This window comes from Canis aureus, chromosome 7 (genome assembly GCF_053574225.1).
Source record: "Canis aureus isolate CA01 chromosome 7, VMU_Caureus_v.1.0, whole genome shotgun sequence".
Classification (NCBI taxonomy): Eukaryota; Metazoa; Chordata; class Mammalia; order Carnivora; family Canidae; genus Canis; species Canis aureus.
In genome coordinates, this window is record NC_135617.1 from 26635905 (window position 1) to 26661011 (window position 25107).

General features: G+C 37.5%; 1 long non-coding RNA gene across 3 annotated transcripts in view; it reads right to left on the reverse strand.

Annotated features, from left to right (window-relative positions):
* Positions 1-25107, reverse strand: part of LOC144316798 (uncharacterized) — a 58326-nt gene that overhangs the window by 16064 nt on the left and 17155 nt on the right. The window contains exon 1 of one of the 3 annotated variants that reach the window (XR_013382654.1): positions 1848-2208. The exons of the other annotated variants lie outside the window; for them this stretch is intronic. This is a non-coding gene — a long non-coding RNA (uncharacterized LOC144316798). Of the gene's footprint in view, positions 1-1847; positions 2209-25107 lie in introns of those variants that run through there. 3 annotated transcript variants of the gene reach the window in all.

The following is a 25107-nucleotide window of genomic DNA, read 5'->3' on the forward strand; positions in this document are numbered from 1 at the left end:
AAAAAAGCAAAATCTTTTTTAAAAAATATTATTAACGGAGTATGCAGCAAAAAAATTTAGAATATGGATCAAAAGGGGAAGGTAAAAGAAATAAGCATAGATTCCTGGGTACTACTTTCTGCTACTGTTTCAAGTTCAAGATTAAGAATGAGTGATGGGTATATTAGTTAACTTGAGCTGCTTATACATTTTTCTAGACCATATTATGGTTTCTACTTTATGGGAGAAATTTCAGGCAGTTAGGCAAGATCAAAGGTAAGGCCAAAAAATTTGTTCCACGTTTGGATCATTAAAATGTTTGCCCATCCTTCAATTTGTTTTTGTGTGCCAGGAAACATTGAAGAATTCAAGGTTCCTATAGCAACTTTTTAGTTTCTATACCAGCTGTACTCATTAGCCACTCTGGAGAATGACCTGAGGTCTGACTTCTTAAAGAACACAGATTCTTCCTTTCTCTGGAGTCACAGTGCATGGTTTAGGCTCCCACTAAAATATTTCATCTTATGTTCTACCACTGAGGCCTTGTGTGCCCTTAAAAAACATATTTAACTGCTTAGTTTCTCTCATTTTAGATACTTTCTTTCATTTTCAATAATTTAGAAGGGATTAATCTCCTGTCAGACATCATGTAGTTTATAAAAGAAAAAAATGTCCTCCTGAATTATGTTGTTATGCAGTTTTTCATTTCACTATTCTTTTATAACTGGATAATAATAATGAACACTTTTTTCTTCAAAATCTTGAATTTCAGTCAATAAAGAGTCCTAAATCCTCTTGAACAGCATATGAACAGCTCCTTAATTTGTCATTTTACTCTTGTAATTCCACCAAAAGCTTTATCTGCAGATGAATGTAGATTTCTCTTCTAATACATGTGAGGTGTGCTTAGAATTTTTTGAGAAATAAGCCATAAGCATTTTTGCATGTATAAAGTTAGTATTTGAAAATAAGAAATACTTGGTTTAGAAGCAGAGAAAAAATTTGAAGAGAATGTGAAACATGTGAATTACAAGATTGATTTGAAACATGATTTCCCTTAACCACTACATTAAATAATAAACTGCCTACTGTATCCAAAAGTGCTAGTATTGTTCTTCCATTTAGGGTGTTTCTTCAAGAATGAAAGATCCAATCCCATAACTTCCACCCAGCCCATTGTTTGTCACTGTATGGATTTATCAAATAAGTATTAACACTTTTTGGGTGCTTATTATGTTCTAGGTGTTGTCCTAAGTGCTTTACATGTACTAAGTTTCACATTCCAACCCCATGAAACAGGCACTCTTATTACCTCTATTTTAAAGATAATTAGAAATATACACTGTGGCTTAAGAGTCCATGCTCTAAACACTAAATATAGTACTTCATGGAACAACTCACTATGTTTGAGAACACCTATAATCATAAAAGAGAGCAAAGCTCAGTGACCCCTCCCACAAATATTTAACCTAAGTGTTGCAATTTGAGGGAGCCCAAAAAAGAGCACCTCCATTCTCTAAGTTTTTCACCAGTTGAGATGTAAAATGAAATTTTAGGGCAGAAGAAAGGAAGGTTAAGATATTACTTTTTATTACTGACTTAAGTAATATTAAAGAATGTGGCTTCCATCCCGAAGGCAAGTCTCAGAACTGGACAGGATTAAATACCTGTTCCCAGGAGTCTCCATGACTCCTACATGGGGCCTACATCTGTAAAACCTATGTGTGATGCAGGCATCTGTAAATCTCCATGCATGGTGTACACATCTGTAAAAACTTGCATTCTGGAGGAGAAGATCCAGACACAGGTTCTGTGGAAAGGCCAGCTCCCAAGATGAAGAATAGAGGAAGGGTCTGAATTATACTCACCAGTTTTTCCTTCCAAACTCGGCAAAGACACACCCCATCCTATATTGTTTGGAGTCATGCTGGACTTAACAATATAACTGAGTTCCATCCAAATCCTTTTCATAATTTCAAGATCTATAATCTCAGACCCTCTCTAAAAGTACAGTTTATGATATTCTCAACAAGAATTCAACCTTCCTTCCTGTCATTAGTCATGAAAACAGATTCTTACAAACACCACCATTGTTAGCAGGTTCTATGCTCTAAGGCATAGAGTCTATGTCCTTTCTTCCTTTGAGTGGAATTTGTCCCAGTGAGAGCTGATGCTAGCAACATTCCTCTCAGGTGCCTCAGCAATCTGAATTCCTCCTTCAAGATGTGTTCTCTGGTGGCTTGGCAAAATTAGAATAAACATAGAATTTGGAATTTGGAGTACTGAATTAAATTCTACCTGTGCAAGTTTCTAAGTGCCCCTTGAACATACTGTATAGGCTTGCTGAATTTTAGTTTCCTCATGAATAAAGTGTAGATAATGATAATAAAAAAATCTCAAGGGATAATCTTTATAGGATGATATGAGATCATAAATTTTGGAAAGTGAAAAGCACCATATAAATATAAGTGCTTATAAGCACTTTAAGTCATCATTACCTAGCCCCGAATAGCATTAATAATTGTTATTGCTATTATTACAATTGAATTTTTAGTAATATTTATTCAGTATTGCCAGATCTAAGAATACTCCTGGTCAGATCACATTTCTGAAATGTAACTGCTGCATTTGGACATATTATTTATTATTAGAAATGAAAATAACAGTAAGCCTATAAAAGTTTCATATTGGCCAACATACCCTAAATAATTAAAGTTCTTAGTTCTTAAACCTTACCCAATTGAAGAACTGTGTGACATTTAAAGAAACTGTTTTTGTAAAGTCCAATATATCTAAGGCTTTGTACAACTGGCTTTCTATAGAGAAGATGGGCATGGCATAATTTGTTTTTTTATATATTAAAATTTATTTTATGTAAGGAGTAGTCTTTGCTAGTTACATTCTGCCCTTAAAAGAATATTTTACAGGAAAGGTAAAAGGGGAGAAAGTTTCCATCTATCACTCATATTTATTTTTACTAGATTAGAGTCTGATTTGATAGAGAATGCCAAGCATATGGAGCCAAATGTTGAACAATTAATTACTCTATTCCTTTAGGATCATTTTACTTCCACAGTTAGCACTACAGTTCTTCTGAGATCAACCTAACTGGCATTTAATTCTAAGCTGAAAGCACAAAATATTCTCTCAAGCCATTCTTCCACAATATGAATCTCATTTATGAAGGCCAAAATCAAGGAGCCTAATACCCAATTTTTATCCCATACTGAGTGAAGAGAATTGCTGAGAAGCCTGACTTGTCATTAGACCAGAAGGAAATATAAATTGTTCAAGTGAGCCAACCAGAAGGAAAATCTGTATATTATATACTGGTTTATTGTGCTCCACAGTAAAGCTAAATTGTACGGTTTGCAATTTGTCAGTCTAGATGTAAGATGGAACACTCAATCTATTTCCTTGGATATGCCCCTCTAAAAACTGCAGGTAAAACATGGTTTCTTTCCCCATATAAGTATATATTTATTTTCCCAAATATAAATATGAAAAGAGAAGGGATTCAGTCACTTCTGGTATTTACCAAACTGTTTAGTGGTGTGGATATTGGTCCTTGGCTACCCAGGGACCTAATCCTGCTCCACAAAGAACAAGACAGTCATTCAGAGAAATCTACTTTCTCTTTATAGGCTTTCACATATTTGAAAGTCACTATGATGCAATCTGCAAATTTCTCTTCTCCTGGATGAACATCCAAGTTTCTTTTCACCTTTTCTCTTACAGTCTGCTCTAAAGCTTCCTTCACCATCTTTATAGCTGACCTCAGGACCTCATTAAATTTGTACACATCAAAGCGTTTTACAAAGGAAATTAGGCAATGCTTCAGGCATGGTGTGGTCATCATGTGCTACAATGACAATAAAAACTCCTTTGTTTGCGGAGTCTGGGCAAGCTGGCTGAGGCGTAGGGTCCCCAAGTCACCTGGCCCCACCAAATTACCTAGATAACTTTCAAATCATCCTGAAAACCTATGAATTCGGCCTGAGATTTAAAAAGAGAACAGCTGGAATGCTAAAGTGAGAAGAATTTGCGCTTCTATCAAGGTAGGAAGACGGAAAAAAATAAACAAATGAAAAAGCATCCAAGGGGGAGGGGCCCCACAAGAAGCCGGGCTAAGGGGGGCAGCGAGAGTCCCCAAGACAGGAAGGCCCAGTCCCGGAGAAGCAGGAACTTTATGAATCCTCCCCGATGGAAAGGCTCTCACAGAGAACTCCAGCAGGACCCCAGGAGGGGCAGTGGAGCCCCCAGGTTCCCGGGGTCACTAACAGAGGACCTGTGCCCGGGGGGCGAGCCCACCACACACCACAGCGGAGGTCCCTAAAGAGCTGGAGCGGCTCCCTGCGGGGCCCCGGGAGCAGCTCAGGCTGGAGCTCAGGCAGCGGCTCCCGGTGGAGGGGGCTGTGCGGCCCGGGAGCACGATTCTAGCAGCACAGGCCCCAGAGCCAAGGCCGCTGGGTGACACAGTCCAAGATCCAGCACTCCCCCCGGGACAGGCAGAAGCCGGGTTAGGACACGGGGCAGCAATAACACTCCTGCCACAATGAGGCCCCAAGCTGTGCAGATCGGTGCCACCACTCCCAGAGCATCCGGGCCCCAGCAGACTGGAAGCTGCGGTAATTACTGCGGGAGCTGACTCCAGGGCTGGGGAGCTGGCCGCCACCACTGTTATTGTTCCTCCTGGTGTCACGTTGTACCTGGGACCGAGGCGGGCCGCCAGGGAGCAGAGGCCTCACAGGATAAACAGCTCCCACTGAGCCCGGCATCTGGCAGGGGGCAGGGCAGCTCCCGTAGGTGCACCCATCTGAGAATCAGCACAGCAGCCCCTCCCCCAGAAGACCTGCTAGAAGGACAGGGGAAGAGCAAGTCCTTGACCAAGCAGCGCTGGAAAGTTCCAGGGGAAGTCTAGGGACTTACAGTATATAGAATCAGAGGATAACCCCCCCTTGGGTTTTGTTTTTTGTTTGTTCCCCTGCCTTTTCTTTTCTTTTTTTTTTTTCTCTTTTTCTATTTTTTCCACTACAACTTGTTTTTAGCCACTCTGCACTAAGCAAAATGACTAGAAGGAAGAACTCACGACAACGAAAGAATCAGAAACAGTACTCTCTCCCAAACAGTTACAAAATTTGGATTACAATTCAATGTCAGAAAGTGAATTCAGAAGCACAATTATAAAGCTACTGGTGGCTCTGGAAAAAAGCATAAAGGATTCAAGAGACTTCATGACTGCAGAATTTAGATCTAACCAGGCCAAAATTAAAAATCAATTAAAGGAGATGCAATCCAAACTGGAGGTCCTAATGATGAGGGTTAACGAGGTAGAACGAGTGACATAGAAGACAAGTTGATGACAATGAAGGAAGCTGAGGAAATAGGAGAAAAACAATTAAAAGATCATGAGGAAAGGTTAAGGGAAATAAATGAAAGCCTCAGAAGGAAAAATCTAAGTTTAATTGGGGTTCCAGATGGCGTCGAAAGGGACAGAGGTCCAGAAAGTGCATTTGAAAAAATCATAACTGAGAACTTCCCTAACTTGGGAAGGTAAACAGGCATTCAGATCCGGGAGATGGAGAGATCCCCCCTAAAATCAATAAAAACTGCTCAACACCCTGACATTTAATAGGGAAAATTACAAATTCCAAAGATAAAGAAAACATCGTTAAAGCAGCAAGAGACAAGAGATCCCTAAACTTTATGGGGAGAAGTATTAGGTTAATAGCAGACCTCTCCACAGAGACCTGGCAGGCCAGAAGGGGCTAGCAGGATATATTCAGGGCCCCAAATGAGAAGAACACACAGCCAAGAATACTTGATCCAGCAAGGCTCTCATTCATAATAAAAGGAGAGATAAAGAGCTTCCAAGATAGGTAGAAACTGAAATTATATGTGACCACCAAACCAGCTCTGCAAGAAATATTAAGGGGGATTCTGTAAAAGAAAGAGGAAGTCGAAGGAAACAATCCACAAAAACAGGGACTGAATAGGTATCATGATGACACTAAATTCATATATTTCAATAGTAACTCTGAATGTGAATGGGCTTAATGACCCCATCAAAAGGCGCAGGGTTTCAGACTGGATAAAAAAGCAAGACCCATCTATTTGCTGTCTACAAGAGACTCATTTTAGACATAAGGACACCTGCAGCCTGAAAATAAAAGGTTGGAGAACCATTTACCATTCAAATGGTCCTCAAAAGAAAGCAGGGGTAGCCATCCTCATTTCAGATAAATCAAAATTTATCCCAAAGACTGTAGTAAGAGATGAAGAGGGACACTATATCATACTTAAAGGATCTATCCAACAGAGGACCTAACAATCATGAATAGTTATGCCCTGAATGCGAGAGCTGCCAAGTTTATCAATCAATTAATAACCAAAGTTAGACATACTTAGATAATAATACACTTATACTGGGAGACTTGAACACAGCACTTGCTGCAATCGATAGATTTTATAAGCACAACATCTCCAAAGAAACAAAAGCTTAAATGATACACTGGACCAGATGGATTTCACAGATATTTACAGAACTTTACATCCAAACACAACTGAATACACATTCTTCTCAAGTGCACATGGAACTTTCTCCAGAATAGACCCCATACTGGGTCACAAATCATGTCTTAAATGATACCAAAAGAATGGGATTGTACCCTGCATATTTTCAGACCAAAATGCTTGAAACTAGAACTAAACCATGAGAAGAAGTTTGAAAGGATTTCAAACACGTGGAGGTTAAAGACCATCCTGCTAAAAGATGGAAGGGTCAACCAGGAAATTAGAGAAAAATTGAAAGATTCATAGAAACTAATGAGAATGATGATACAAACGTTCAAAATCTTTGGGATACAGCAAAAGCAGTCCTGAGGGGGAAATACATCGCAATACAAGCATCCATCCAAAAACTGGAAAGAACTCAAATACAAAAGCTAATCTTGCACCTAAAGGAGCTGGAGAAAAAACAGAAAATCGATCCTACACCCAGCAGAAGAAGAGAATTAATAAAGATTCGAGCAAAACTCAATGAAATAGAGACCAGAACTGTGGAACAGATCAACAAAACCAGGAGTTGAAAGAATTAATAAGATAGATAAACCACTAGCCATCCTTCTTAAAAAGAAGAGAGAAAAAAAAAGGAGGAAAGACTCAATAAAATCATGAATGAGAAGGGAGAGACCACCACCAATACCAAGGAAATACAAACGATTTTAAAATCATATTATGAGCAGCTATATGCCAATAAATTAGGCAATCTAGAAGAAATGAACATATTTCTGGAAAACCAAAACTACCAAAACTGGAACACAAAGAAATAGAAAACCTGAACAGCACGATAACCAGGGAGGAAATTGAAGCAGTTGTCAGAAACCTCCCAGAACACAAAAGTCCAGGGCCAGATGGCTTCCCAGGGGAATTTTATCAAACGTTTAAAGAAGAAACAATACCTATTCTACTAAAGCTGTTCAGAAAGATAGAAAGAGATGGAGTACTTCCAAACTCGTTCTATGAGGCCAGTATCACCTTAATTACAAAACCAGACAAAGACCCACTAAAAAGGAGAATTATAGGCCAATATCCCTGATCAACACAGATGCAAAATTTCTCAACAAGATACTAGCCAATAGCACATTAAGATTATTCACCATGACCAAGTGAGATGTATCTCCAGATGCAAGGCTGGTTCAACACTCATAAAGTAATCAATGTGATTGATCTTATCAACAAGAGAAAAAACAAGAACCATATGATCCTCTCAATAGATGCAGAGAAAGCATTTGACAAAATAAGGATCCGTTCCTGATCAAAACTCTTCAGAGTGTAGGGATAGAGGGAACATTCCTCAGTATCTTAAAAGCCATCTACAAAAAGCCCACAGCAAATATTCTCAATGGGGAAACACTGGGAGCCTTTCCCCTAAGATCAGGAACACGACAGGGATGTCCACTCTCACCACTGCTATTCAACGTAGTACTAGAAGTCCTAGCCTCAGCAATCAGGCAATAAAAAGAAATAAAAGGCATTCAAATTGGCAAAGAAGAAATCAAACTTTCCCTCTTTGTGAATGACATGATTCCGTACATAGAAAACCCAAAAGACTCCACCCCAAGATTGCTAGAACTCATATAGCAATTCGGCAGTGTGGCAGGATACAAAATCAATGTCCAGAAGTCAGTGGTATTTCTATACACTAACAATGAGACTGAAGAAAGAGAAATTAAGGAGTCAATCCCATTTACAATTGCACCCAAAAGCATAAGATACCTAGGAATAAACCTAACCAAAGAGGTAAAGGATCTATACCCTAAAAACTATAGAACACTTCTGAAAGAAATTGAGGAAGACACAAAGAGATGGAAAAATAGTCCATGCTCATGGATTGGAAGAATTAATATTGTGAAAATTTCAATGTTACCCAGGGCAATGTACACGTTTAATGCAATCCCTATCAAAATACCATGGACTTTCTTCAGAGAGTTGGAACAAATCATCTTAAGATTTGTGTGGAATCAGAAAAGACCCCGAATAGCCAGGGGAATATTAAAAAAGCAAACCAGATCTGGGGGCATCACAATGCCAGATTTCAGGCTGTCCTACAAAGCTGTGGTCATCAAGACAGTGTGGTACTGGCACAAAAACAGACACATAGATCAATGGAACAGAAGAGAGAATCCAGAAGTGGACCCTCAACTTTATGGTCAACTAATATTCAACAAAGCAGAAAAGACTATCCCCTGGAAAAAGGACAGTCTCTTCAATAAATGGTGCTGGGAAAATTGGACAGCCATGTGCAGAAGAATGAAACTAGACCATTCTCTTACACCATACACAAAGATAAACTCAAAATGGATGAAAGATCTAAATGTGAGACAAGAATCCATCAAAATCCTAGAGGACAACACAGGCAACAACTTTTTGAACTTGGCCACAGTAACTTCTTGCAAGATGCATCCATGAAAGCAAGAGAAACAAAAGCAAAAATGAACTATTGGGACTTCATCAAGATCAAAAGCTTCTGCACAGCAAAAGAAACAGTCAACAAAGCTAAAAGACAACCTACAGAATGGGAGAAGATATTTGCAAATGACATATCAGATAAAGGGCTAGTTTCCAAGATCTATAAAGAATTTATTAAACTCAACAGCAAAGAAACAGACAATGCAATCATGAAATGGGCAAAAGACATGAACAGAAATTTCACCAAAGAAGACATAGACATGGTCAACAAGCACATGAGAAAATGCTCCGCATCACTTGCCATCAGGGAAATACAAATAAAAACCACAATAAGATACCACCTCACACCAGTGAGAATGGGAAAATTAACAAGACAGGAAACAATAAATGTTGGAGAGGATGTGGAGAAAGGAGAACCCTCTTGCACTGTTGGTGGGAATGTGAACTGGTGCAGCCACTCTGGAAAACTGTGTGGAGGTTCCTCAAAAAGTTAAAAATAGATCTGCCCTACGACCCAGCAATTGCACTGCTGGGGATTTGCCCCAAAGATACAGATGCAGTGAAACGCCGGAACACATGCACCCCCCCTCCTCCAATGTTTATAGCAGCAATGTCCACAATAGCCAAACTGTGGAAGGAGCCTCGGTGTCCATCGAAATATGAATGGAGAAAGAAGATGTGGTTTATGTATACAATGGAATATTACTCAGCCATTAGAAACGACAAATACCCACCATTTGCTTTGACATGGATGGAACTGGAGGGTGTTATGCTGAGTGAAGTAAGTCAATTGGAGAAGGACAAACATTATAGTCTCATTCATTTGGGGAATATAAAAATTAGTGAAAGGGTAAAAAGGGAAAGGAGAGAAAATGAGTGGGAATATCAGTGAGGGTTACAAAACATGAGAAACACCTAACTCTGGGAAACAAACAAGGGGTGGTGGAAAGGGACGTGGGCAGAGGGTTAGGGTGACTGGGTGATGGGCACTGAGGGGGGCACTTGGCAGGATGAGCACTGTGTGTTATGCCATATGTTGGCAAATTGAACTCCAATAAAAATTTTTTTTAAAAAACTTCTTTGTTTGCAACACCATATTTCTATTAATGTGACTAGAGTATGTCAACTTTTTATACCATCTTCCACTATTGACTTATATAAAGCTTAAACTAAAAGTCAACTAAAAATCTTTTTCTAGGCCCTGCTTTTAAGTCACAGTTCCACCATTATATTTTTGTACTACTAGAGGCAGATGAGTCATGGGTTTGTTTTGCTTTGTTTTTTCTTAAACCTAAGTAAAAGCCTTTATATTTATTTATTAAGTTTTGTCTTCTCTGTAATGCCATACCTTTATAAAGTCAGAGTCCTTGTCCACCTGATTTGCTCTTGAATCCCCCCTATTTTCTGGCATATAATATGCACCCAATACATTTTTTTAAATTAAATGCTTAGATAAATAAACCTGTCCTCATGTTTCAGGTTACTAAGATCTTTTTAGATTCTGGTTTTAGTAGCTAATGTATTATCTTTAGCATCTCAATTATGTCATCTGCAAATCTGATCAATATTCTCTCTACATTCTCATTCAAGTCATTAATAAAACACTCCACCACTAATTCGTCAAAAACAGAGCCCTCACATGCATTTTTAGAGACTCTCCTCCAGGTCAATGTAGGCCTATTAACTAGCAGAATGAAATGAGAGAAATGAAATTTCTCCTTGAGAATTAAATCATAAATCAACACCAACAAGCAGAGCAGGGACAACCAAATCACCTTAAAAAGAAGGGATGTACTCAGAGCTGTCTGATGTGCCTGAAACCTGAGCAAAGGTACTAACTTATCTTTAGTTCTAAAGAACTGTCAGAACATCTGTCAGAAGGGAATCAGGGAAAAGGAAGATAGTGTTGAAGATCACATCCAGTTAGACTAATCACAGAACGTCTTCCTTGAAGATGGACAAAACCAGGCTTTGAGAGTACAACGCCAAAAGACCAATGGTTTTAGACATTGGAACCAATTAACTAATTCCATTTGCTCTGATTCTGTCATTCCCAAGCCACCTGCCTCACCGCCTGCTCACTGTATGACTTTGGGTAACTCTTTTTTTTTTTTTTTTTTTCCTTTGGGTAACTCTTATAAACATTATGCTTCCTCAGTTCCCCATCTATAAAATGGAGGTGTTTATCAGACCGACTTCAGGGGGTTGTTTGAGGATTAAATGGAGTAAATATATTTAACATCTGGAAACAGTAGCCCTTCAGTAAATGTTAGCTATGGAAGGGAGAGGTGTATGTTAGACCTATATCAGAGTCCAGACAGACTACTTGGTTGATATTTCATATTGTAAATCAACTAATTGGTATGAACAGTTTTGATCACAAGAGGCAGATTCTTGTAGTTACAGCTGGGATATAGGAAAGAGCACATTTAAGAGTTTCTTAGCCCACATATTTGAAGCCTTTAAGAACCCAGTGAATAGGCTCATCTTGGCAGCCCTTACTTTTACTTTCTTTTCAAATTTCCAGAATATAATTTGAATTTGTATTTGACCCAATTTGAAAATTTTTGTATTTCGATAGGGGTTTTAACTCATTCATCTTAATAACCAAAATTAATAAGTTGATATGAATTACATAGGCTTATTTCATGTCTTTGGGCTTATTAGTTTTCTGATTTATTTTTATTGTCTTTTGGCATATGGACCACAATTTCTATGTTCATTTTGTTTGTTTTTGAAGTGATTTAAAATATAGATGATATTGTTTTAACTTCTAAGTTTTTGGGGGAGGGAGATGAAGAGTGACAAGAAGAGAAATATTTTTCTTACCCTTAAACAAGGAGAAAACTGCAAAGATTTGATGCCAGCAAACAGGTGGGGAGCTTCTTGGTGCCCACTGACATCTGCTTGTTGGTAGAATCCCAGAAGCAGCCTTTCATTTTCTTCTTGCACAAATAGTGCAGGGTAAACAAGAACCCCCGCCTCATTTTTGCCTGGTGCTGCCCTTCATCCCAACTGCAACATTTCCTGCTTTCCCATTAACAGTATTGCGTTGACTGAGATCTCCAAAGAAATACAGAAAGCACGAAGGAAGTCAGGGAGAAAAAAGGTGGAATTGCCCTGGCCAACTTAAAAAGCAACTAATCTGTAGGAAGAGGTAACTTCCTTCCATTAGCCTACAAAGACACTGTATCTTTGAGGCAGGGATACTAAAAATACCCTTACACCTTGCTGACTTCTGCCACTGCACCCTACATCTGCTTCAAGTGGTGGAAATCCTCCTTAAGATCCAACAGATTATCAATCATGTACCTAGTCTCCATCACAGTTAGATTTTTGCATCTCTTTCCCCATTTCATGAGAATTGCAATATGAAGTCAAGGAAGAGAGAAAATCAGGTACAGCTAGTCAGTTGTCAAATTCCCTTCTGTTTTCTGCTATTTCCAAGGATGGTTATACTGTAAAAACACAGTAGTTTGTGTTGAGCAACATGACATTGTGGTAAAAAGCATAAGTTTGGAGTCATATAGGAACTGACTCCAATTTCAGGTATAGAGATATATGACTTCCAGCAACTCACATCACATCCACAAGCCTTAGTTCTCCCATCTGCATAATGGACCTAATAAATTAATTTAATTAATGCCTAACTTACAGCATTTTTATAAGTAGTAGAACATAAATAAGAGGTTTATACTTAAAGATCCCTCAAAAGTACTTATTACTATTCCTTCAAAATACTGTGAGTTCATTTAGGAGCTCCCCAGTACCCTCTCTCCAATCAGCAAGAGATCAGAGGAGGATGCAGGATAAACAGCCTAGACCTCCTGTTCCCACTTAAATCAATGCAGCTCTGCTTCTGTCTGTTCTGCTTCTATATTACATTTCTTCTAAACAAAAAGTCTCTTTGGTTAAGCAAATTTGAAAATCACAATTGAACAACACAATGACTTGCAAAGTCTAAGAAATCAAGAAATGTCTGGGGGCTTTATTATTTGTGAAATAGCCTATTCATTCATCCTGGTGATGTCTTCTGACAGCCTTTTACCTACCAAGGAAAGGATGACTACCTTCTTCCCCAGTTCCTATGTAGTTTGTAAGCCCAGAACCCATAAAGCAGCTATTCCATCACTTTATTTATTTATATTTAATATGTTAAATTTATATTTTTCTTGGAATATTTAAAAATATGTAAAAATAGAAAAATATTTGAAGATAATTCTTGATCTCACCATCCAGACATAACCAATGCAATGTGTTTTTATAGGGATTTATACATAGATTTTGGTTTGGTTTTTTAACTGGGTTATGCTTGTACATCTTATACAACTTTTTTACTTGAGTGTTTTTATATAGCTTCATAAACATTTTTCCATATTTCTATATTCTCTTTTAAATGTCAGTATAATATTTCATTCAGTATTGTTTTATGTTTATCCTTTTCCATATAGATCATTAAGGTTGTTTTTAACTTTCTTATGTTGTAAATAGCATTATGATGAATATAATTGCACATGAAGCAATTAAAAAATTATTGCTTTTATATAAACTCATAAACATAGAATCTTTGCATCAAATAGTATGAGTAATTTAAAGACATTGATATATTTTGCTTCTAAAAGACTTCTACAAAGTTACACTATTACCCTTACAGTATGCCTATACCTGCTGCTTGCCCTCAACAGTTTTAGTAGCCCATACTATTTTCCTGTGAGTAGAATGGAAAACCCAAAGAATATAAAAAACACAAGCTTCAGATTTTGTTTTCATTTGCAGTATTACTAAATTTCTATAAACTTAAATTAAATTATACAAATAAGTCTGAATGTGATTAGATTGATAGGAATATAATTCTAACTTCTCCAGGTGGAAAGCTATTAAAGATATATCTGTGGCTTAAAGTAGTGTAAGTGGTTCAAGAAAAATGACCATAATACCCTCAATGCAAACCAGCGCTTTATAATCTCCTACTATTTTTTCTGCACTGAAACCTAATGAAAAATTGGTTTACACAGTTGGTTTACAAATTGGTTTACTCATAAGATTATGTGCAATAACATCTAACTTTGACCGAAAGGTAATGCTTTCAAGGTTACATCTGCAAATCCATTAAGTTCTGCTAGTTTACACAGTAACATATGAGGTACCTGAAATAACTGAAAAGTGTTAAGGAACATTGCTACATTATTCTTTATTTCTAATGGAATATAGATAATTTCTAATTTTTTCCATAACAAAGACTTGAGCCCAGCTGGCAGCTAATTACCATAAATAAGTATTAAAAGTACCTTTCATTTTAGAATATTTTAATTGCCAAATCTCCACCTCTCCCCCATCAAACAATGAGAATACGTGAACATGAGAACTTTTCCCACCCAAAGTAGACAGGTAGAAAAGAGGGGTGTATTAAAGGAAAAATGTAAAAGAACAAACCCAAGATTCCTATCCAAATAATGGAGAAGATGGTACCAGACATGAACAACAGCTAAAAATCTCAGCCACTGGGGTCAACAATTTTCAGTGACCTCTCAAGGAGAGTTCCCCTTACATCATGTAATTTAAATTAAATCTATGCCATGCAGCATCTTTGAGGCTAGGGTTGGTGGTACCAGTAATGATTTTACATAAACATTTGTTGGGCATTTTTAACTCTAAAAGGCTAAGAAGTGACATTTTCTGTCTCCATTTCTAAATTATGTTGGAGAATGTGAAATATAAGAAATCATAACCAAGTTTTCATATTCCCTATGTTTGTTCATAGTATAGATTAATACAATTCAAACCTTATCCCCAATCTCAAGTAAGTCAATAGTTTTCAATTTTGTCCACCCAAATTTTTTAACCAAACAAGCATCAGAATAAACTTTTCATTCATCTTCTCTGAAAGGAGCTGAAGAAAATTAAGGCAGATTACCAAAGGAAAAGAGAGAAGAAAGAGGTTGGGTCATTCACAAGTTAAATGATCAAACCTAGAAACATGGAGAGGTAAGACCAACCTTAGCATTTTCTTACATTCCCTTTTCATTCTCTTACATCTTCTTTTTTCTTCCTTTGATTATTAATGATTTTAGAATCTTGTTCAATAGACTTTGCTCCATTTAAAAACACAGACACTATAAAAGATAGTCTCCTGGAAACTATAAGTATAATGACTTAAAGTCATCACTTAAGAAGTTCAGAGTCTTGGTCATGCATTGGAATCACCTGGAGAGCTTTTGAAAACAATGTCCCAAGCCAACGGAATCAAAATCTCTGGGAGTGAGGCCAGAGACTAGTATTTTTTTTAAGCTCCCCCAGCAGTAGTTTGTGTAGCTAGACTTGCATTCCTTTGGCATAAAGTAACAAAATCAAAAGACCCTGATTGGTCCAGTTGTCTAAATCCAAATTTTAAAAATAAGTGATAGGGAAAAATACTAACAAGTATAATTGTAAAACGACAAAGTTTTAGGGATAGAAAGGGGATTTCGACAGGTGCCTGGGTGGCTCAGTCAGTTAAGAATCCAACTCTTGATTTCTGCTCAGGTCTTGACCTCAGAGTCCTGAGATGGAGCCTCCTATGGAGCTCACACTCAGAGCAAAGTCTGCCTAAAACTCTCTTCCGCTGCCCCTCCCCCCTGCTCACATTCTCACAAGGGGCTTTCTCTCTCCCTCTCTCTCTAAAATACATAAATAAAATATTTTAAAAAATAAAAAGAGAGAGGGTTTAGAGAAAACCTAATTTCATTTTCAAGAAGTGTTAGCAAGGGATCACCTTTCCTTTAATATGAAAATTCTAGTAATTTTTGGACCACCTATGCAGTTTGAAGTTTAATTTACCAAAGATGATATTTCTGGAAATCCTCAGATAATGTGCACCCCTCCCTAAACCCCCCATTCATACATTCCCTTAGTCCATCACCTCAGCCAGGCATTTGGTCCTAGGCTTCTAGTCCTGCTCTTCCTACAGGTCAATCACAGCTTGGTCTCCTCCAAATAACTCCTATTGTTTCCAAAAGATCTCTCTTTCCCAACACAATCTCAGTTTTTATTTTCTCCACCCAAATTTTTTTTTGTTTTTTTGGAAACCATATTCCTTTTTAAACCTTATTTTATTTAAATTCAATTAATTAACATATTGTGTATCATTAGTCCCAGGTGTAGAGTTCACTTATTCATCAATTACATAAAACATCCAATGTTCATTACATCATGTGCCCTCCTTAATGCCCATCACACAGTTACCCCATCCCTCCACCCACTTCCCTTCACCAACCCCCAGTTTATTTCCTATGGTTAAGAGTCTCATGGCTTGTATCTCTCTCTGATTTTGTCTATTTTATTTTTCCCTCCCTTCTCCTATGATCCTCTGTCTTGTTCCTTATATTCCACATGAGTGAAACCATATGATAATTATCTTTCTCTGATTAACTTACTTTGCTTAGCATTATACCTTCCAGTTCTATCCATGTTGTTGCAAATGGTAAGATTTCATCCTTTTTGATGGCTGAGTAAAATTCCATTGTATATATACACCACATCTTTTTTAAGATTCATCTCTTGATGGACATCTGGGCTCTTTCCACAGTTTGGCTATTGTGGACATTGCTGCTATAAACTTTTGTGTGCAGGTGCCTCTTCATATCATGTTTATAACCTCTGGGCAAATACCTAGTAGTGCAATTGCTGGGTTGTAGGAAGTTCCAATTTTAACTTTTTTTTTTTTAATTTTTATTTATTTATGATAGTCACAGAGAGAGAGAGAGAGAGAGAGAGAGGCAGAGACACAGGCAGAGGGAGAAGCAGGCTCCATGCACCGGGAGCCCGATGTGGGATTTGATCCCGGGTCTCCAGGATCGCACCCTGGGCCAAAGGCAGGCGCCAAACCGCTGCACCACCCAGGGATCCCCAATTTTAACTTTTTGAAGAAACTCCATACTGTTTTCCAGACTGGCTGCGCTAGCTTGCATTTCCACCAACAGCATAAGAGGGTTCTTTCTCCACATCCTCCCCATCATTTGTTATTTCCTAACTTGTTAATTCCTAACTAGTTAATTCTAACTGGTGTGAGGTGGTATCTCATTGTGGTTTTGATCTGTATTTCCCTGAGGCTGAGTGATGTTGAGCATTTTTTCATGTGTTTCCACCCAAAATTTTCAACACAACGTTGGTGATGAGTTGGGCTTATAGGAGAACAACCACAAAGAAGTATCCCATAACTGCTACTTAAAAGGATCACCCTCAGGAGTCCGGCATCCTCCTACTCAGTTCTTTCATTCTCTCCCTTCCTTCTCTCCCAGTACCATATACAAACTTATGGCATAGGAGAAGCACTTGGTTCTCAGTCATCTACCCCTCCACACTGGCTGATGCTCACAGTTTGGGTCTCTATTCCTCACCATCAATGTCCTTTCACCTCGACTGCAAAGTCCCTTAGTTCTGCCAGACCTTGCTCATGCACTTCTGTGTCCCTTTAGCTTATTTTCCAACACTTGGAAGCTATGGCAGAATGGGGTTGTCTCAGGCCCTCTGTGTCTAGACACTCCAGGCAGCACCTAATTCTGCTGATATCATGCAGATATTTCTAGGGTCTCATTTGTTTTTCAGGGCTACATCCAGAAATCAAACACTGGTCCTCTCTGACCTCAGATCACCAAACTTACATAGGGTTGGCTGAGGACTAAATGGGGAGAGGGAAGGCACAGAGTTCCCACCAGCAGTTCATACTTCTTGATTTCTTTCCCCTTACATCAACCCCTAACTTGAATAAATTTAGAGCAGAATACTCTGAAATCATCATACATTCTCCCCAGATACATTGTTTGTAACATAAACTTTGACTTTTGTGGCTTAAGAACATTTTCTTTCTAACTTATGGGATGGGCTGTTCAAAAGTCTACTTAGAAACTCAAAAAGCTGCCTTCCTTTTCCTCTTGTATGCCTGATATACCAACCCTACTCTAGGGAAGTGTGCAAAGCCCAAGCCTATCCCTCACAAACACAAATGGTCGGTGAAGGGAAAGGAAATCATGAAAATTCTCATCAGTTATATCAACAAGTCTCTCTGCACCTTGGAAAGAGTGCAAGTAGTCTGTCTAAGAAAAGGTTAAGAGACCAGAAAGATGAGAGAGGACATGGAGGATGTAAAGGATACAGGAAATATTTGGAGAGGTGAGTCTAGGCAACTGGCCTCTGAAAAGAGAAACTTTGGAGGAGAAGAGACTGTCTCACAAGGATGTTCAAATGAAATTTAGTGTGTGCCTTCACCTTTTACCCCCCAACATGGCTTCATTACTAGATTCTTTATAATGAATGAAAATATTGTGTTTTGTGTTAGTTGGCTTAGTAAGATGAAATAGAAATAAGTCGTACTTAGAAAATAAGTTAGACTAAAGGAAAATAATCTGAAGCTATGCCAGTCTGCCTAGGCTGTTGGTTTCATTTACTCAGGAAGCAGATTAGCTCATTGGAACCATAACATTTCCAACAGCTCCTTCCATGCAAAGGCCTATTTTGTTTAAATCTCCTTGGTTTTAAAGAATAAATCTATCCAAATTGGCCCAATCTTAAGGGGAAATTTATTGGAGAATAACAGAGGTTATTTATTTCATAGAACTCAAGAGTAAGCAGAACAGCTGGGCCCCAGAAGGACTGGAATCAGGATCTGGAAAATCAGTAATTTTCTGTTTTCCAAGACTATTTGGTCTCTTATACATGGAGACATAAGGCAGCATGATAGATTTGAGGAACTCCACATTACCATACACTATGAGACAGGGTGCCAGCTGACGAGTAGACTGGACACGGAATTAGAGAAATAGGCAAGGCATGGCACGTAGCAGAGACCTAAGCAACATGTGTGGAATGAAGGCATGATGATTTTTGTTTTAGAGATATTGTGGATTATTTAAGTTGAAAAGACCAGTAAGAAGTAGATTAATGGGGCAGCCCGGGCGGCTCAGTGGTTTGGCACTGCCTTCTGCCTGGGGCGTGATCCTGGAGTCCCGGAATCGAGTCCCACATTGGGCTCCCTGCATGGAGCCTGCTTCTCCCTCTGCCTGTGTCTCTGCCTCTCTCTCTCTCTTTCTCTCTCTCTCTCTCTCTCATGAATAAATAAATAAAATCTTTTTTAAAAAAGAAGTAGATTAATGAATTTGGAGCTCAGAAGGGATATCCAGCTGGCAGCAGAGATTTGCATTACCACCCTAAAGTAGTAGTGTAAACAATAAGTGAATAGGTCATCCAGAAAGACTGTAGAGAAAAGAAAAAATGGGCTAAGGACTGATGCCTGGAAAGACACTGCATGTAAGGGATGATCAAAGAAGGAAAAGCTTGAGAAGGAGAATGAGCAGGACAGGTCAAAACAGGAAGAAAATTTAGATAGCTTTGCACAAATAATAGCAAATATGTCTTCCAGAAGGTGGGAGTGGAGAAAGGATACAAAGATTGTCCTGAAATCAGTTTTGGTAACCATGATGTTCTATCACTGCTTTTGATGAGCTTTAGTTCTGGAGTTGCTTGGGCAGAGGCCAGAGTGTGCTAGTTTGAAGAGTGAATAGGCTGTGAGAATTCTGGCAGTGGGTAGGATCACTCCTAAGTGGGTGTTTTCACATGGTCTATCTCACCTAAACTTCATAACAATCCTGTGAATCAGGGATCATTATTTCTACTTTATAGGTAAGAAAACAGAAACTCAGAAAATTCCTTTTATAAGCCAACTTCCATTTCTGATAGTAGAGAAGATAGATAATCTGAAGCCCAACCCTCACATGGCAAAATTAAAATGTTCTAAATATATTAAAAATGTCATTTTATTATATATGCCATTGTATATGTTGACTATAAATATTTTAATATATTTAGCATTAGCATTTTTAATCAAGTAACTAAAAGAAATATTATCTATATTCAAGCTGCAATCTGTTAAAGCAAAAATTCACATTCTTTATTGGTTAGTTGCTTTGGGGGAATTAAAAAAAAACTGAAATAGTACAAGTAACAATTCAAAATGCCAGAAAATATCAGGTTTTTCTTTTCTGGACCACATCATTTTTAAGGGTTGAAATAAAAACTGAACACTGTTCTCTAAGCATAATCTGAGCAATGCCAATTACAGTTGCTCTGGGTAATTGCAAATCTACTGTGTTTTCTCTTAAGTGTCATCTAGGGAACCAAAGTTAGCCAACTCCTTAATGTTCAAGGGGCTTTCATTTGTACTGAAAATTGATCTAAAGTTCGACTAACTTCATTCCCTGACATTAGTATCCTCAAATCTTCATATCTTCATATGGCTACACACAAGCAGGCCTAAAACTTGCATAGGATTCCCAGAAAAATTCATTTGGGCTTGAGCTCAAAGTCTGAGTGTCTTGTGTTGATGAAAACCTTTGTAAATGAGTATAGAGAGGAGAGAATGATCCCTGACCTCACCAATACTGCTAAGGAAGATACTCATCAAGGTACTAGGCATTTACTTAAAGTTTGGGTCATGTCTACCTGCACACAACCCCAACTATTATTAATCCAGAAACTGCCTGCATAGTCATGCACTGGCCACAGAGAGGTCTGAGGATTTTTCAGAGATATGTTATTCTAAGAGAAAAATAAATAAATAAATGGAGATTTTCTTTGCTTTGCTTGGGAATAATCACTCCTCACTGTTTGCTTCTCCATATAAGTATGAAGAATGAATGTCAAGACTCCTATGCCTTTCTCAGGAGGAACATAGCACAGCATTTTATTCTAAGACAGACTAACATTCAGCAGAGCTCTATAGCAAATCATTCTTCAGATTCCTCACTATGTACTTTACAGAATGAATATGATATGGGGGCATGGTGATGAAATTTTAACATCCCAATGTGGGTAGTAATCACTAACTAATCAGTAAGGTGTGGAATAAGTGTGCCATCTGATTTTTTCAATGAAGAGACTGAATTTGTAAAGTAATTTCAAATTTAGAAAATATGTTTTAAAACTGTATGTAGGACGCCTGGGTGGCTCAGCATTTGAGTATCTGCCTTTGGCTCAGGGCATGATCCCAGGAGCCCAAGGCTCAGGTCTTGCATCGGGCTTCCTGAATGGAGCCTGCTTCTCCCTCTGCCTATGTTTCTGCCTCTCTCTCTGTGTGTCTCTCATGAATAAATAAATAAAATATTTTAAAAAATAAATAAAATAAAACTATGTATAATATAATCAAACTTTTGGAAAATAGACATAAAAGTGAAAATCTACCAAACAAAATAATTATTTTGTGGTGGTAAAACAATAGATTCATTTTAGTTTTCATTTAGATGTCTATATTTTCCAAATATTAAACAATAAGCATACTTACTTTACAATAATTGCAAAGAAAAACATTTCACTGTCATTATTTTTTCATGTTTCATGGCACACATTTTCATGTTTCACACTCATTATTTGCATCAGTAGGTTTCAGGGCTACATGAGAGTCAGACGGCGTGTATGATTCAAAGATTAGAACAAGGACTAGTGAGGGGTCCCTGGGTGGCTCAGTTGGTTGAGTGTCCAACTCTTGGTTTTGGCCCAGGTAATGACCTCATGGGTCATGATACTGAGCCCTGCATCAGGGTCCAAGCTCAGTGAGAAGTCTGCTTGAGAATCTCTCCCTCTGCTCCTCCCCCATCTTTAATTGCTCTCTCACTCTCTCTCTTTCTCTCTCAATCCAAATAAATAAATAAATAAATCTAAAAAAAAGGACAAGGATTGTTGAGAGTTCCAGATTAAAAAAAAATAGCGGAAGACATTTTACACAGAATATGGAAGAAAATAATTTTCAATGGCAATTATTCATTAACTGAACTTTGAAAATGCAGATTAGAGAGTAAATTTTTGGTCAAAAATAGAACATGAAACATAAAAGCAATATTCCTGCTCAAATTGCCTGTGATAAAAATAATGGGGAGTAAAAGAAGAAAATCAACAGTCTGCACTGTAAAACAGGAGCCATCTATCCTGGGATAGACAGAGGTAACCTAGCTGAGTATTTCCACTAATTTTACAGGGGGGATAAACTAAAAAGTAATATCTGAACCTAATTGATGGCTGACGAATTTAAAGTCTTCTGAAGCAAATGTTTTTATGTCTGTTTTTTAAAGAACTTTTTTTTTAAAGATTTTATTTATTTATTCACAGAGAGAGAGAGAGAGAGAGGCAGAGGGAAAAGCAGGTTCCACGCAGGGAGCCTGACGTGGGACTCGATCCTGGGTCTCCAGGATCACACCCCGGGCTGCAGGTGGAGCCCAACCACTGTGCCACTGCGGCTGCCCTGAAGCAAATGTTTCATTAAAACATAAAACTTTTGGTCCTTCAATCAAATGGAAAAACATGTCATGTTCATGGATCAGAGGAATAAATATTGTTAAAATGGCAATACTATCCAAAGCCATCTACAGATTCAACACAATCTCCATCAAAATGCCAAAGCCATTTTTCATAGAAAAAGAACAAACAACACTAAAATTTGTGTGGAACCACAAAAGAACTCAAATAGCCAAAGAAGTCCTGAGGAAAAAGAAAGAACAAAGTCAAAGATAGCATACTTCCTGATTCCAAACTAAAGTCATAGTAATAAAAACAGTATGATACTGGAACAAAAATAGACATATAGATCAATGGAACAGAATAAAGAACCCAAAATTAAATCCCAACACATATAGTTAACTAATCATTTGACAAGGAAGCCAAAAACACTCAATGGGGGAAAGATAGTCTTTTTAACAAATGGTTCTGGGGAAAATGGAGAAACACATGCAAAGCAATGAAATTGGACCCATACCTTAACACCACTCACAAAAATGTACTCAACATCAATTAAAGACTTAAACATAAGACCTGATTCTATAAAACTCCTAGAAGAAAACAGAGGGAAAAGAAATTCATTGATCATTGTCTTGGCAATGAGTGTTTGGAGATGATGCCTAAAGCACAAACAACAAAAGCAAATATCAATAAACAGGACTATATCAAACTCAACAGATTCTGCACAGCAAAAGAAACAATTAGCAAAATGAAACTTCAGCTTACAGAATGGGAGAAAATTTTTGTAGACCATTTATCAGATAAGGGGTCAATATCCAAAATAAAGAACTAAAACAACTTAATAGCAACAAAAAATTCTATTAAAAATGGCCAGAAGAACTAAGTACATATTTTTCCCAAGATGACATCACAATGGCTACCAGGCATATGCAAAGATGCTCAATATGACTAATCATCAGAGAGATGCAAGAAGAAAAGAGACAACAGATGCTGCCAAGGAACCCTTATACACTCTTGGTGGAAAAGTAAATTAGTCTAACCACTATGGAAAACATTATGAAGTTTCCTCAAAAAATTGAAAATATATCTACCATTCTATCCAGCAATTTTACTTATATATATACACCCAAAGGAAATGAAAACAGGACTTTGACAAGATATATACTCACCCTTATTTATCATAGCATTGCTCACAATAGCGAAAATATAAAAAGAAACCAAATGCCTATAGATGGGTAAATGCATAAGAAAGATGTGGTATATATACACAGTGGAATATTATTCAGTCATGAGAAAGGAAGATATCCTGCCATTTGCAACAAAATGAATAGACTTTGAGCACCTTATGTTAAGCAAGATAAGTCAGAGAAAGACAAGTATGATATCACTTATGTGTGGAATCTAAAAAAGTCAAATCTATAAAAGAAAAACAGAAAGTAAAATGGTAGTTACTAGGCAATAAGGATAAGGTTGATGGTGTTTCAGGGCATAAACTTATTGCAAGTAGTAAATAAGCCATAGAGATTTAATGAACAGTATAATGAACATAGACAATAATAATGTAAAGATAAATGTGATAAATATTATTTCAATGGCAACCATTTTACAATATATAAATGTATCAAAGTAAATTAATATGTAAATATATATTAATGTATAAATGTATACATATATAAATACGTATATATACATTTATATATACATACATATATAAATTTATATACATAATTTATATACATGAATGTATATATACATTTGTATAATTTACATATGTGTAATTATACATATGTATAATTTATATACATAAATGTATACATTTATATATAAATTTATATACATAATTTATATACATAAATGTATACATGTATACAAATGTATACAATATATAAATGTATCAAAGCATATTAACATGCTGCACATTTTTTTAAGAATTTATTTATTCATGAGAGACAGAGAGAGAGTCAGAGATACAGGCAGAGGGAGAAGCAGAGGGAGCCCTACGTGGGACTCGATCCCGGGTCCCCAGGATCATGCCCCAGACTGAAGGCGGTGCTAAACCACCAAGCCACCGGGGCTGCCCTATGCTGCACATTTTAATTTATAAAATGTAACGTGTCAAATTTGTCACGCCTGGGTGGCTCAGCGGCTAAGCGTCTCCTTTAGGCTCCGGGCGTGATCCTGGAGTTCTGCGATCGAGTCCCATGTCAGGCTCCCCTCGTGGAGTCTGCTTCTCCCTCTGCCTGTGTCTCTGCCTCTTTCTTTCTGTATCTCTCATGAATAAATACATAAAATCTTTTTAAAAAAAATTTTTTTTGGTCCTTTTGAAGATGTGGTCATCCTTCACAAATCTTTTCTATTGTGTTCAAAATGCTAAAGAATTGTTACAGAAAGATTTGATAAGCAGCTATCCAGACTTCACAGATCAAGACTGTGATGAACACACTGGGAAAAAACAGAAGGCAGAACACTTGAAGTAATAATGCTTTCCAAAATTTTAACTTCTGACTAAATATACAAGTTCAAATAAATTTAGCAGAATATCAATCACACTGTCCAAAACCCCAGGAAGAACATTACGACCATGACTAAAGAAAATTATTCTTTAAGAAAAAAATCACATTCTAGGTGATCTAGTAGATGACCTTGACACTCTTTCACAAAAGAAAAATCAACAATCTATTTAATTACAATATTAAACAATCAGTAGTTTCTAATGGCCCCTGGTGCACCAAAAGTTCTGTTTACAAATTTAATGCTAATATCTAATTCACTGGAACATTTGCCTGCTGGGATAGATACAATAACTCACTAGGGTTCTGCATAGTGATACCTCAATATGTTTCCACATATCACAGAACTCTTACTGGCCCCAAAAGCCAAAAACACATTTTATTACATCTC